General features: G+C 35.5%; 1 long non-coding RNA gene across 1 annotated transcript; it reads left to right on the top strand.

The window, feature by feature from the left end:
* The first annotated feature begins 11,368 nt into the window (after positions 1 to 11,368).
* Positions 11,369 to 13,028, top strand: LOC135082611 (uncharacterized). Its single transcript, XR_010259421.1, has 3 exons — positions 11,369 to 11,704; positions 12,160 to 12,328; positions 12,614 to 13,028. It is a non-coding gene; the product is annotated as an uncharacterized LOC135082611 (long non-coding RNA).
* Positions 13,029 to 16,910: the final 3,882 nt, after the last annotated feature.

Raw genomic sequence — 16,910 nt, 5'->3', positions numbered from 1 at the left:
CCACAGTGTTTAGCTTCACTTATCGTCTTTACATTTAACAAGCAACCGATGTAGGTATCACTGGTTGTCTTGAAACAATTGTGCTGTCAAGAGTCAATTGACGACAAGGACAGCCGCTGAATTGGCTGTTATTAGGCTGTTGAGATGTAATGAAGGTCCTACTGGCCATAATATTATGTTTTGACTGAGAAAACTGACCTTGGGTTGCCCATCTTACTTTGACTATGACAAACGTCAAATCCGGCAAAATCCATTCAAAAATACTGGTTATGGATATAGTTACGGTTAAAGTAAAGTAAGTATAAACTTAGTCTAAGCACCCTAAAGTTAAAACCAACTACGAGCGATTTTGTGAATTGAGTGTGTACTGGGAATCGAACCCAGAATGGAAGTCGAGAGAGATTACCTTTATAGATACCCACTGGTCAGAGGAATAGTTTTTAAATAGACATCTTTTTAATGCTTATTTTTAATTATGTTATCTCAATTTTTAGAAGGCAACTCAATAACACAAGAACTAGTAAGTAAAGAAGTACGGAACCCTTCGTGACTGAGTTCAACTCGCACTTAACATTTTTTATCAGTATACAGATACAGTCATAAAGGGCATAAAACATGTCACCCAGCGCGACGACCCTCCCTTCACAGAGTAAATATGACGTAGATTTATCATTTTTACGACATTGTGGTCGTAGTTAATTCCTTGTAATTGTATGTAACTGGATACGGTGTCAGACGTGTGGTTGTGACGTCAGACTTTGAGGTTTATGGATACGTAACGTTATGTGGTTTGGTTTTATGAAAGTAGATTCATGCTCCAATATTATTTTAGTGACATAACGGTGAAGAATTTACCAGCTTTTTTAAGCTTTAAATAAAGCTCTGCCATATCTTCTTCTTCAATGACAATGAAATTACTATACCACCTCTAAAAGGCATTGAAACTTTGTAATTTTCTGTCAAATGTTAATTTCTTCTGATAAAAATCGTTGCAGGATCTAAAACAGCTATCATCCGGCACAACTTAACCTTCACTGGTCGGAGAATTAACCCTTATGTACGCACAATATTATTTAGAAAACTCCATCTCAACTAACTTTCCAAACGTCAAATTGCCACAACCAAATTCTGTGTACTTCAGAATCGCATACCAATCACGGAGCACGATATACTCCGCGAGGCGAAGTAAAACGGTTATCTAACTAAAATTGTATAGACGCCTCAGTCAATGAACTTGGGACTCCAGATAGACAAGGCAACCGTGAACCGCGTTTAGCTAACAGACGCAGATTTAAGAAAAACTTTTTATAACATTATTTACTTGACACTGGCTGGAAGCTTGAGAGAAAAAAAAGTCTTTTGTCTTTTAAAATGCGCTGTATTTTCTTTTGTTTTATTCGCTTTTTGAATTGAGAACTTTTGAACCGCGAACGTAGCTGAAACGTAGAGCCTTGAATTAAACTTTAATATTTTTTTTATTTTCATAATACTGGCTACGAACGAAGCCATGGTGAAAAAAACTTTAGAGAGAATGCAAGCGAATTCCGCTTTTCAACCGACTTCAAAAAAGGAGGAGGTTCTCAATTCGACCCGTATGTTTTTTTTTTTTTCTATGTTTGTTACGCGATAACTCCGCCAATTATGAACCGATTTGAACAAATCTTTTTTCGGCGTATAGGTAATACCTCAAGGGTGGTCCCATTTTAATTTAATAATAGAAAAAACAACCCCCAAGGGTGGAAAATTGGGGATGAACTTTTTTATACGCAATATCTCCGCCGATTATAAATCAATTTGAACGATTATTTTTTTGTTGAATAGGTATTATCAAAAGGGTGGTTTCATGCGAATTTGAAGAAAATATTTCACCCCCAAGGGTGGAAAATTGGGGATGAACTTTTTTATACGCAATATTTTTAATTTTTAGTTTTTTTTGTGTTCACGCATTTGAAGTCGGTTTTATTTTTTTAAAAAGCTAATTATAAAATTTAAAATGCTTGAATTTTTTTTTTCATATTTGGATTCACTTTGGAAATGAGAAGTTTTCAACCGACTTCAAAAAAGGAGGAGGTTCTCAATTCGACCCGTATGTTTTTTTTTTTCTATGTTTGTTACGCGATAACTCCGCCAATTATGAACCGATTTGAACAAACCTTTTTTCGGCGCATAGGTAATACCTCAAGGGTGGTCCCATTTAAATTTAATAGTAGAAAAAACAACCCCCAAGGGTGGAAAATTGGGGATGAACTTTTTTATACGCAATATCTCCGCCGATTATAAATCAATTTGAACGATTATTTTTTTGTTGAATAGGTATTATCAAAAGGGTGGTTTCATGCGAATTTGAAGAAAATATTTCACCCCTAAGGGTGGAAAATTGGGAATGAACTTTTTTATACGCAATATTTTCAATTTTTAGTTTTTTTTTGTGTTCACGCATTTGAAGTCGGTTTTATTTTTTTAAAAAGTTATTAATAGTTTGAATCACCGTTTGAAATGCAGCAAAATTAATTAGGCTTGCAGTTTTGCGGTTTCTACTATCGAAAGACGAGCCAGGAGTTTGATAGACCTAGCTAAAGTATGAATTAACTAAATATGTATTAACTAGATCTTAGTCGCACCTTTCTTTAGAAAATGTTGAGAATAAAAAAAATCATTAAAATTGTTTAAGATAGGGTCCAAATCACTCCATTAAAATGACGTTAGAGTTAGCAGAGCTCCTTTCTCCGTTTAAATAATAGTTATATTGTTAAGAGTAATGTGATTTTTATCATTTTTCAGAGTCCATGGCAGTTACGACGACTTAGCGAGGGGCGCAAAGCAAGATTGTAATCAATACAAGTTACTTTAAAATAAAAATAATTAAGCTCGTCGTTTATCTTTTACTCTAGCTGTGTGTCAACTTTTCTATTAACTTGCAAGAGAAAATAATATGCCAGCGTAAACTAATATTATCTATCACGCCCTATAGTTTGTAGGTATAGAGCATAAAAGCACATCAAACGTTACATTTTGGCTTTAAAGTCATCCTTATCCCGAACTAATTAAGAGTGTCTTTTGCAGTGCAGCTGTTATGATTGATGTGCCTTCGAATCTACATGAAAGTGTCTAATACAGAAGTAGACTCCCATTCACACGCCGTGACCGAAGACTGACCAGCCGGCTTATCTGTACGACTAGATCCTACACGCCATATTGATTCCTTTCACCATTGATATACGACTGAAATTACAATGAGAGCGATCATAAAAAACTATTTTCGTGTCTCGATTAGAGGTTAGATATTAAACCTTACTGCGTGGACTTAAAGATGTAAAGTATGAGAAAACTACTATAAAAAGCTCAAACAACGAATGGGTATAAATTGTTATGATCATGATGACGATAAATTGGATTGACAATGGACATCGTTTCTCATTCAGCAGATGGACTGAGTTTGAATGGCACATGTTATTCCTTTTGACGTAACTCCAAGAAAGGAAACTCAAAGACAGTTTTTATGACAAGGAGCAATGATTTTATTGAATACTAGCGGCCGCCAGCGACTTCATACGCGTGGATCCTGTTTTACCCCCTTAGGGGTGGAGTTTCGTAAAATCATAACATCTACCTGCATGCCAAATTTCAGCCCGATCGGTCCAGTGGTTAGGACTGTGCGTTGATATATCAAGATGTCAGTCAGTCAGTCAGACGTAAACGTTACTATCTTCCGACGACCACGATCAATCTGTCAAGAGCGAAACGACAGAGAAAAAGAAGAACTCTATCTTTCTGTCTATTACTTTTCACCCTTAAACTACTAAACCAATTTAGATGAAAATTGGTATAGAGAGAGAGATAGACACCCAAGACTGAAAATCACAGGTTAGTTTTTATTCCGATTTTTGAAAGGTAGAGATGCGATAGTAAGTATTTCTTTAAAAGATCGAAATTTACGCGAATCAAACCGCAAGCAGAAGCTAGTAAGTCAATAAAAATGGAACTGCCTTAATTTTAGGCCTAATTTATGTAAGACAATAGTTATATTGCCAAATCAGTCACCATATAAGTAAAATCACCCCCATTGTTACGATGACGCAACAACGGGTCCGTGGCCGAGTCCCCCAGTATTCGACGCACCCGTGGTTGAAGCCCCCGATTTAAATGAATTTAATATCATATTTTTTTCGGCTTTTGCACTAAGTACAGTCAACGAAAACCATGCATGTTTGACGCTATTTAAAATGATGTATTTATTTTTTTGTTAAAAATACTTAAAACTTTTATAATTAAAACTTTTATTTGTAGTTAGTTAAATGTAGAGAGAGTAGAGTTATTTTAAACTGATTGTTACAATTATTTTGATTAGGTAAAACGATTTACATGTTATTATAGGTAAATAAAACCTATGATAAAATATGATAGGTTAAAATAAAATCGATTATATTTTTAGGTATCACTATGGTAAAATAATATTAAACATTTATTTGTACGATCAGTATAAATATTTATTCGTTTATAAATATTTTTGTGACTGACTGTACATTTGATTAAAAATTGCTTCTATCTGACCAGGGGCGTCGACCACGGGGGCGTCGAACACAGGGGGACTCGGCCACGGACCCGCAACAACACCATGTAACAGCCTAACTAGCCATCAAACAATGGTTTCCAACTTTCGAGAACACACGTCAAAGTATACCACCGGGAATGGAACCCGTGCCCATAGCGCCGTGAAAGGTTGATGCAAGCGGGCTTATTATATGGGCTGGGGTGACCATGAATACTGCATCAATTGGATAAAGTCCATGTAACTCTACTTTGCTTATACGCGTGGTAATTGATTTCTGAGTAGAACAACGGTATTTTCCATGACTGTTCTTTACAACGTTGAAAAATCAAAAATGTAGATGGCTCAAAACATTCATTAAATGGTCTACTAAAGAATCAGTCTCAAGAAGAGCCAAGAAGTAGAAAAAGTTACTTGCCGTTTTCACTAGCTCTATTATTCTTCAAAAAATCTATCTAAAATAATAAATAATAATCAGTAAGTATTCGAGGTGGGCAGGGTCATCATAATGTGTTGGTGTGTTAGACATAGATAGATAGATTGTACTTTGCTCTATAAAAGCATTTTTACAAAATAAGGTAACTTTTTCACATTTCCAACAGTGCTAACGTCAAAAATAATCGCGAGACTTGTCCGACACAAGTCCCAAATCATGGTGACCCTACATCCATCACGGTCCGACACTTGTCAGTTACAGTAGTGTGCCAACATGCCGCCCACCTTGCCGGACAGATGGCGCTTCGGTTATGGTACAAAACAATGCGCAATTTGCTATACAGTGTTCGTTTATGAATAGGCAATTTATGTTTTTTTTAACCTAATAAGGGTGTATTTTTGTTGTCGTAACTAAGAAATAGCCATAGCGACTTAGCGACCAAAAATTTACAAAAATGAACGCACTATTTATGCCTTTGCAACTGCATCTGCTTCTTTATAAGAAAAAAAAAGCGCTTGTCTTTGTGTCCTTGGACAATGTTTTCTCTAATCTGTGCTACATTGATAATCAGGTCGAAGATGGAAGCGAGCTTCACCCGGAATCCTCAATGTCCCTGATCCTGGCTATCTTACCTCCAACTACCAGAACGAATGTTAACAGAATTATTGTTGTAATGCTGTTAACATTTTTGTTATGGCGAGAGACTTAGGTGAAATGATGGTAACTGGTAGCTACTAGCCAGGTTTATAAATGATATTAAAAGACTCATGATGACTAAAAAAAAGCTGCTAATATCTAGAATTTTAGATCAACACAATGACATAAAAGTAGCCTACAAAACCTAAGGCCGACCGTTGACAATGACTGTCGGTTTATTGTTTATGGCGCTATTATACAAACATTACGGCCAATGAATAGTGTGTTATTGCCATAATTTTACCATTTGAATCACCGTTCAAGATGAAAAGACAATACTTTAATAAGATTTAGTGTGAGCCATTTGAAATAAATGCCGTTTACGGGTTCAAGAACTGAAATTGCCATTACTCTTTTTAATGTTGGTTTTAAAGATCGCAGAGTAAATTAACTACTTTTTATACTGAACTAGACAAGTATTTGACCGTAATCACACTTGATGTTAAGTGAGATGCAGTCTGGGGTAATCACAACTTGAACTCTATTACAAACAGCAATGCACCAATATAGGTATCTACTTTCAGTGGCGGCGTTAGGCGTAGGCGACGTGGGCCACCGCCTACGGCCTCGCGGAACAAGGGGCCTCGCGCATCAAAAATTTTGCTCACATGTCAAATTCAACTTTTAAATACTATTAAATATAAATTATTGATAGCTAAACAATGTAGTTAAAAAATTTTTTTTTCCAAACAAATTCAGCCATAATCAGACACAAAATTAAGCAACAACACGGTTTTAAGTGACAAACATTATTCTTTGGCGCAAAATTCCTTTAAAAATAATCACTGAATCAAGAAATCAGAAACTGTCAATGAATAGACCATTGACCCGTTTTTTTTTATTATTTCATAAAATCCGTCTTCAGGTCGCCACAGAACAAGGCCTCGCGAAATCTGTCTTGCCCACATCAAATTTAGGTCTTGCCCCGCCACTGTCTACTTTATACATCTTAATCGATTTTATCGTCATAGGGTATCGATAAATTTTCACATGGCTCATCCCTAGTGTGAGAAGATCAATAGCGGACAGTTTTTCCATTCAACTTTCCACAATTTCTACGTGCACCTATTAGACCGAGACAATAATGTACAAATTACATCGATACCGTCACGTGTGTACAGTTCGGTCCATAAATGACTCATAACACTTTACAGTTAAGTGATTTATTGTGTTTTATGTTTGATGTATCAGCCTAAGGTCGGTTTCCAGCAAATCGGAGAATAGAGGAGATGTAGCTTATTGAACGCTGAACGCTAGCTGAAGCTGGAGAGGTGATGTGGAAATAACGACACACATTTCTTCTTCTATCCGCTTTGGTGGAATTTAATCTATCTATGTAGGTGTATTAAAGCGAAAGGTCACTGACTCACTCACTTCACTCATCACGAAATCTCAAAAACTACAAGTGCTAGAAGTCTCAAATTTTGCATGGGGGTTCCTAGGTGCTCACTAAGACGGGATTTTGCAAAATTCAACCCCTAAGAAGAGAGTAAAACGGAATCCACGCGTACGAAGTCGCGGGCGGCCTTTATTTATATTATGTAAAGCTCTTACTTATTTTCCAATATCCGCCAGTATTCGCAATCACCAATTACTTTACTTATTATGTAGAGAACTTTACTATTTGTTACCATAAGAAGCAACTACAGCAATATCCAATTTCTGAACACAATAATAATTGTAATAGACAAGCATTAAATTTCACACATGTTATGCATAAAGAAATAATTGCTTTTTGTTTGCTTATTCTCTAAACTTAATTATGAATTCTTTTAATTATTATTAAACTGACATAATATCTGATTTCAACTAAGAACTTCAGAATATAGAAAGCGAGAGTCGTTAAATAATTGATTTAATAATTACTTTGATTGAAACCTTTGTAAAATTCGAAAGCCAATAAAAAACCTTTGTTATTAGTAATTAGCCTAATTGGTTACAGTTCAAATTTTATTTATAAATGTGCTTTAATTTTTTATATCAATATTAGTTTACGTGACACAAAGATTTTCTATTTCTAAACACATTTTTTGGGCGAAAACACATTTTTAAATGTAATTTTCACGAAACAATAAAGGACGCACCTGATGCGCATCCTAGGCCGGTTGGTGTTAGAACTTAGTGATATCTTCGTCATCATCATCATCATCATTTCAGCCACAGGACGTCCACTGCTGAACATAGGCTTCCCCCAGATTTCCATATCGCGCGGTTGGTTACTTATAGCGGCCTGCATCCAGCGCATTCCTTCTCTTAGCTCGTAATAAAATTAAAACCTGACCACTGGCTGATTAAAAACTGGATTATTTTATTTATTTATTTTATTTTATTTGTTTAACAATGTTTCAACAGCATTAAATTGTACATAAATGTGCAGGAAGATACAACTTGAACATAAGCCAATTGAAGAAACACATTCTATTACTAAAACATTTTTAAATAAGTTAACGTGGGTAGGTAGGTGAACACTAAAACAATTCAAAACTAAGTAAGCAAATTACATGTTATAACCAGAGTAAATACAAATGAGTAGGTCATCTTCATAGAAACGCCCGAGCGCGGTTTGTATGTGAGCGCGCCAATACGTATGCGGCGCGCACGCACACACTGACAAAATTTAGCGTGGATTAGCGGTGAGGTGCGGCGCGCGCTCACATACAAACCGCGCTCGGTGCGTTTCTATGAAGATGACCTACTCATTTGTATTTACTCTGTTATAACCGTTAGAAGGCTCGCAGATTATACTGCAGACAGTGCCCTTGGCAGAAGACGTCTCGCATGGCTACCGATGCAAGTCCGACGGAAAACGTAAGCCGATCGTGTGTGCAAAACAAAAACTGCACTCTAAGCCGTAGGCCGTAGGCTGTCGGCTGTAGGCTGCTCGGTTATCGCATATCGCGCGAGGCTGGGGTGACCACGCGACCAGGTCATAGTAGGAATCGGTCAATAAAACAGCATTCAGTCAAATTATTATAGTACTGACGTGTATGTCACATGAAATCAATTACAGAATGTAAGTAGTTCTTTTTAAATTGACTTTTTTGCGTTAATTAAGTCATTATTAACTTATTTTAAAACTCGTAGAACTTAAATTGATGATGTTAAATAGATCTCTAGTCCTGTGGGGTAGCTGTCACTTGCTAGTGTGTTACAAATAATAATACTGTATCTATGAGGCTAACTTTTTAACGCTTTAAATCATCATTTGCCAGTTAAGCTCGGTCTAAGCAGAAAAATGCTTAGCTTTTCATTTATAGCTTAATTTTGTTAGTGGTCTCATCATTCCGATATAAACAGCAACTGTGGCCACCCCACTCGTGTGCAGTGTGCACTATCGAACGTACAGTACGGCTGGGCTGCACCGATAAGCGCTTGCGTAACAACGACACTATATCCGACGACTCGTTAATTATACAGACTCATTCGTGCCGATGGCTTTGTAACTGATTTTATTGATTTGATTTAATGATCTGCAGATAAGTTTATCTTATTAAAACGCGCGTAGGTATAATAAAATTCTGTCTGGGTCCAAGAAATCAGAGTTGTGAATGAAGCTTTTGATTCTTCGTATAAAAAGATAATAAAATATAGATTGTTCGTATCTAGATATTAATATCTAGAGAGGTAGATACAGACGACAGTTCATGAGACTACACAATTTAGTTGCAAATCCGCCTCTATTACAACTACATACATAAGCTCCCAGTGTTTAACTTGAGGTACCGTTGTTTGTACAATACATGTCATCGTAAAAAAATGTGAATTCCTCACATTATAATCTAGTTAGATTACAATCTAACCTAACATAACCCACTGTTAGTTTAGAATCTCACGCGTTATATTATAAACTGACGGATTTCACTATTTCACGGTGATACACTTAAGTATCAGTTTTATAAAAGTCTATCAGGATCTTGGACCAATTGAATTAGATGGATGAGAAATTAAGAAACTTGTTTAGCTTTTTACGCAGCCGAATTCAAATTATATATTTTGACCTTATAGAACCTTTACCACGCTCTCTAACGCGAAATTGTTGATAGAACACATTAAAACAAACTTTTTTCTTAAGGGAAAGAAGTCGATATGAAATTAAAATAAACACGAACTTGTAGCGCTACTTATACCGACTCTTTTAGAAGTTTAGCTATAAAAAAAAAGAAGTGAGCTTTTAGACGACACTAAAAGCTTGTGTAGGTATGAATCATGTAGAGACAAAAAAGTTTTTTTTATTCTATGGAATCAGTTAAGTAGCTCTATTTTGTAAAATAATACCTTCATTCCAATTTTTTACAATTTGTGAATGTGCTATGGTCCATCGCTAGTTTTCTGTAATTACATAGGATGAAAGGTTGAGTCTTTCCCAGCACATCTTAGACAGCAGTTATCTGTAATACTACATATCTAAAGGGATTTTAATTAACAGTATAAGCTCTAGATTAGTATGTTTCACTATGATTTAAAAATCATACAGCATGGTTAGTTAACGCTCAGGTTTCTCTGCCATTTGTACGAAGTTATATTTTTAACTTTCTCATGTTTGTTTGTATCTTTAAATAGTGGGTAGAGAGCATCTTATTGATATGAGAATGCTAGATATTGAGGACTCTTTTGTAGCCACGTCCGATAATAACTGTTGAATTCTTTGACCTTTCCAAGTTACTATACTAAATGCCAAATAATAGTACAAATTACAAACAATCATAGTTTCAAGGTTCGATATCACCAACGGATCACAAGAAACTGGGAGATACAAGTCAAGCAGTTGACGTGATGCAAGTAGCTGAAATGATGATGATTTTTCTTTAAAAAAATCTTCCTACGATGATGATGACAATGATGTTCGGCAAGATAGCAACGGCGACAAGAGAATTGATATTAATTAATATGAAGCATGGGTAGCGCATTTTCTTACATAACTTTTCAATTCCTATCATTGGAGGTCCGAAAATATTTCTCATACAATTTGATACCATAATGATCATTCTTCATAAAAAATTTAAAACCTACATATTTAAAAACATAATCATTGATATTCATAATATCACTAATCATACACTTAGTTTTTACTAATATTTGTTTTTATATATTTTTCTATACTAACGATCGAAACTCATAATCATTCGAATAAATAACTATAATATTCATAAATGTGATGTATCCTAATATTTGTTTTCATAAATTTATTGTTCATAAGTGTATTTATCCAAATTATTGAAAATCATGATGTCTATATTCGTATTAAATCGTATTTTAACATTAAATTAATTTGAAATGGTCCAAAACAGCAATATTTTGTGCCACAAAACTAACGTGACAGAAACGAATCGCTGCAAAACCGACTCCACGTAGTCTTGTCTGCCCTACCCCTAGAGTGTAATTTAAAAGCCGGAGGCGCGGAGGGAGGGCAGCCCTCGCCCGCTGTAACGAGGCTCAGGCGCCCGGGTGAGCTGGAGCGGCTGAGGCTGGTCGCCGAGGCGCCGAAGGCGCCGATGGCGATCCAAAAAGCCGAAGCTGCGGAAGCAAGCGTGGGTGCCTGAGCCTCGTTACGCAAGGGCGGAAGGGCTGCACATCCCGCAGCGCCGGAGACGAGGAGATACCAATGCATGCTGCATGCTTGCTTTCATGCTGCATGCTCTGCATGCTTATCTACTCTATTAAATTAGATATGATTTTTTTAAAGATACGAGTACAGTCTGTCTATAAAGTCGTGACATGAATGTTTGAGGAACTAACATTATTCATGTGTCTGGCAACACCAAAGATCACCAAACATATGTACATCAGCTGTCATCGAGAACAAGTTGTGGAACGATTTTCATTTCGTGGTTTTTATTGTTTGACTAATCTCCTGTAAATTATTACTCAGCTACGAAGAAAAGTATAAACAATGAGTAAAGTAAATTGGAGTGCCACGCGGAAAGTAATTTTTAAAGTTTTCCAGCAATGTTCCGCGGAGTACCAAGCTGGTCAAATTTTGTGGGATTTTGATGTTTTTTATGGGCGAACAGCATCTTTGACGGGTACGTAATCGTGTTACTGCTTGTTTATAATCTACCTAAAGTAACAAATTTACTGCATTTTGCGATTTGGTGACCAAAACAGGCATTGTTTACATAGGACATTTTTAGGTTAAATTTTCATTGTAAGTACGTAATATTGTAGTACGACCATTTCTTTTGATATATTAATTCAGTCAAGTTTTCTACGAATTTTGAATTTGAATTAATTGCTTCATATCTATATTACCCGTTCGCTTTGGCCATTGATAACTGTATGACATCACTTTCACATCAAGTTGTCCGTCTACAAAAATAATAATTTGTTGAAATATTTTGTTATGATTATGATTTAGCTCTTATTATTTAAATGCATGTGAAATGATATCTTGTTGGTAATCTTTAACAATAAATAATATTAGTTAGGTATTGTAGTTATTATTTCCATCCCTTTAAACTTTGAACTTTTTTTTTTTCAGGAAAATCAGAGAGTACTGTTAAGCGCATAGTCAATGAAGGTTTTCAGAATAATGGAAAATTTAGAACTCCTGGGAAACACAGGCAAGGCCGACCAAAGAAAGAAATGGATAATTTTAATATTTGTGCTCTGCGCCAAAAAATATAATTTTTTACACGGTACAAAAAGAGGTAGATAAATAACATTTTTCATCTTTTGCATGTTTTTTGTTTGATGTGAGCTATATTCATTCTTCATACAAGGTAACCTATATAATATTATAGCCTATGTTAAGCAGTTTTTTTTAGATTGTAATGATGAAATAATTTTAATTGCACCCTCCCCCTCCCTCTTATACACCCTTAAGCCCCCATCCAAACAAACCAACAATTAAATCTTTCTTCTTAATAATATGAGTATAGATGTATAATATTATAAAATTTTCACTAACAAGAATCTATTTATTTTTCCACCAGGTCACAAAATGTTCGCAATCTCTAAACATCAAAGGCATCACAAAAGACATTTTCAAAGGAAAGCGTTACATCATAGTCCATGCTGGAAGCGAAAAGGGGTTTGTGCCAAACTGCCTCCTCATATTCACTGGCAGAAATAATTTGGAAGACTACCATTCAGAAATGAATGCGCATAACTTCACGAAGTGCATTAAAGAAAAACTAATACCAAATCTTCATGAGCCTTCCATTATATTTATGGACCTGTACCAAGACAATTGGTTATTTGCTTAGGCGATAATAACAGCAGCGAAGATGATGATGTGAATGATGACAGCGCTGCTTATGAAAGTGGCAACGAAACTTTTCTTAACATCGAAAATTTGGAATCCGATGATGAAAGTGATTAATAAATGTCCTTATTAACTATGTATAATGCGTTTTTTATTATGCTGATTCAACAAAAATGCTTGGTAAAACCTCTCATAAGCATAGGTACCTACTGTATAAAAACAAAAACAAAATATCGTCGTCTAAATTGGTTAAGGGCTGATTTTTCAATCGTCGGATAACTTTTAACTGAAGAATAAGATTGGCACATTGACAGTTTCAGTATGGAAAATATGTCAAAATGACAAGTTTATTCATCAGTCAAAAGATATCTAAGGATAGAAAAATCTACCCCTAACTAAATTGCCCTAGTATCAAACTCATTTGGTCAAATTGTATAGGGTTGCTACATGAAGAAAAAAAGCGCCCTCATTTTATGTCACGACTTTATAGACAAACTGTATGTCTGTTATAAAGTAAATTATTCTGAACAACAACATTATGAGTTGAAGTATGTTCTTAGTAACAACATTATTTAAAACAATATGATCAATGAATGTTATGAAGAAAAAAAGATCTGAAAATAAAAATTATGTATTTTAAATGGTTCTTGGTAGTAACAATATTGATAAAAAAATTATGATTACTAACTGTTATGAGCTCCGATGGTAGTAATAAAAATGTATGAATAAAAAAAGTATGAAAAATAAAATTATGAAGAGAGATTATTATGAACACAAATCGGTAGTAAGACAAAGAATAGGATTTAGAATTTTATGTGAGCCAATATAGAACCGAAGCATGGCTAATAATGAATACTGCAGAGGACATAGTTAAGTGAAATGGCGCTTATGACTCAAAAAAACACCCACGCGGGACGAGTTTAGTTACAAACTGTTATTTTTTTAAAATAATGACAGCTAAGTTACTGTTTTGTAACGGGATGACAGCACCGCCACAATAATCTTCGTTATGGTTCCCATAAGAAATCGCTAATGCGATGATTTACAGCGCAAAAAGTTGGACCACGTGCTGTTAAACGCCATCTGTTCAACAATAATAAGTCCTACTTTCAAAAGGTAGGGTTGGCAACGCCAAGAAAGTGTAACGGGGACAATAATCATTATTTAATAAGTTTATATTAGTCCAGCTAAAAACGGGACTATTGATATTTTTTATTTTTTTCCATAATGTAGCAAACTAGAAACACATAATTTACACATACCTACAGGTTCTGAAAAAAACTGTGACAAATCTTCTGATACAACTCTATTTAGATCAACGATTTATATATAATCTTTTAATTATAAAAAGAAACGATAATAACCAACTACTTAGTATTAGATTTCAAAACGACTTCTTCTAAATTCTTGATCGTGCATTATCTTTGCAGTTCTTATCTCTTATTTTTATAGCAAGAGAAGCTTAGAAGCAGAAAACTAACTTGTTAGTAGGATTTCACAAGGCGACGTTAATAAAATTCAATGCCCAAAATAGAAATTAACGGCGAGAACTCACTATAGGAGCTCTAAAAACAGTTTTAGACTGTGTAGGATTGTTGTCGACAACATAAGAAGAAGATAGAAACTATAACTTTAATTCTTCATACCTACCTACGTCGCTGAATTTTCCAGGTGGCATCCCTGAACACAACCCCTTTCTGTCGGCCATTGTGGATGGCGTGGCGGTAAACAATGACAATGGCGGCCGACGTGACGGACGCATCGCTGACGCTGACAGCTGACATGCGCGTCAGCTCCGCTTGCTGACGGGGACAAGTGCACTTTGAGGATAGATTCATGTGGAACTAGAGAATATAATTGTAATTTGCTTGTGGCAACCAAAGCTCTTTTATAAGCTGTATTCCAGCTATGTTAAGTGCATTTTGTACCTTGAAGTGCTACAACTTTAGGCTGACTTTTGAGAACAATGTCATAAATAGGACAAAACATTTTAGAGTCAATGAAAACAAACATAAATTACACCCCAAACCTTTATAGGTGACCGAATTTCTTGCGTTGCTTCTTCTCAGGACTGGCCCATTGATTGTCCCGAAACAGTGGTTGAGTTGAAATAATACTGGGACGTGTAAAAGCGCTTTTTAAAAACCTATTTGCAGAAAATAAGCGACTGTCTTTTACACTCACTGTTATTTAAAAGTAAGTAGGTACTTTTGACGCAAAAACCTTCATGATAGATATTTGTATAGCAAATCAGAACTAAGTAGGTTATGAGAACTGCATGCGCGTGAGATCAATTGCCCGTACGGTATCAAACTATACGCAGTACCTATAGCTAGTGCTAATGCAGCATTGTCTAGAATGATCTAACATACCCAGTTCCCAGGAAATAAATTCAAAGAAGTGCTGTTATTATAGTTTCTAGAATGTGTTGATTGAAGTGAGCAGATGGAGTTATAGAGATGAGAAAAAAATATTATTAGTTACGTAGATATAGGATAGTTTGAATTCAAACTGTACTAAGTAGGTCGGTAGAGCAACTAAAGTGGTTTGATTGATTGAGCACTAGATTAGGCAAAGCTTGAACATATTATGTTTTTAAATAGATATCATTATGATCCCCCACGTATTCGACCCTACAACAGCTGCTGACATTGTGGTTTGCTTTGCAAGCCATCGCCCACGAATTCAGTAAAACGTACCTATGTTAATAAATTAGATACTGATCGACTAGTAACTCTATTTACTTGTACTTATCTGGCTATAGATCATTCTTATTTTCTTACATAAATCACAGAATAATAAATAAGCTTATAAAATTAAAAATCATACCATGTAACTTTAACTCACTAAAGGTTAATAAAACTAAGTCCTATCCTATCCAAACATAAAGCTCAGTACTAAAATAACTTAGACATACTCAAGTCTTATTAATTCTCTGTTTGTTTTATATTAGAAAGAAAACAAACACTCCGTCTGCGCCAGACATTAATAAAGGCTCGTACCAAACAAAAATAGTGTTTGAAAACACAGCGAAGTGAATGTTAGGCAAGATTTACGATCACTTTAAAAATATACAACTTAAAACAAGCATCCACTTATGTACAGTCGACAGCACATTATACTTACATTTTTGTTGCAAAATAACCTGTATTACAACGAGGTAAGACGCTACTGTGTTAGGCTTGATGTTTTGTCGTCCGAACATCCCTTCGAAGTCCTAAGTCCACATCAACATCTTGTTGTCTTTTTTGGCACTTTGTGACCTTTTTGCGTCACTTTCTCTAAGGATTTATTATAAAAAATATTGTCTTTATCAACTTCAAACTGAACTAATTCTGGAGTTAAAAAATAAATAATTACAGATGGACCTGTCATCACTTTACAGCCAGTAAAATTGTTCCCTCTTCTACAGACTTGATCACACTAAGAATGATCTCGTTCTCACAACCTTAACTCCTAGCCAAGATCTACAGCTTGGCCGCCATTGAAATCTAACTTGCAATATTTCCACAGAAGTATATGAATAACTACAAGTTTGCTGTTTTTTTACGCTCTACGGGAAAGCTCTCATCTCATCGGAAGGTGATGATCAGGCCAAGGGGAACCAAGCTTAATTCAAAAATTAATAAGAACCGTTTTTAAATAAACATGGCTGATAAAAGAGTAAGCTCTACAATCGTCGCCGCCACGGCTACTGGAGCCGTTGAAATGAGATTAACCATTTAAGTTAAGCATAAACAACATAAGTAGATTAAGCTGCTTTGGTTCTATATGGGTTCGATTACACGTCATTTGATAGCAGCCACTAAGCCAATGGGAGGGAGTTATTTACAGAAGCATTTGTGGCTCACTTATAGAAAATCCTCTAGCGATAGGCGAAAGCGCATCGTGGCGAGCTAAGCCGTTGGCTACACACAACCCTCTAGGTAAGCTGGATAAGTCGGCTATGGTGGTTTTTGAAGGGGAACTACATACAAGGAGTAAATACAATGTCACTTGATGACATGTACGAGAGTACGTAGTCA

The sequence above is a fragment of the Ostrinia nubilalis genome, chromosome 22 (genome assembly GCF_963855985.1).
Source record: "Ostrinia nubilalis chromosome 22, ilOstNubi1.1, whole genome shotgun sequence".
Lineage (NCBI taxonomy): Eukaryota > Metazoa > Arthropoda > Insecta > Lepidoptera > Crambidae > Ostrinia > Ostrinia nubilalis.
The sequence above is the reverse complement of the archived record's forward strand: the minus strand, read 5'-3'. Positions and strand labels throughout refer to the sequence as shown.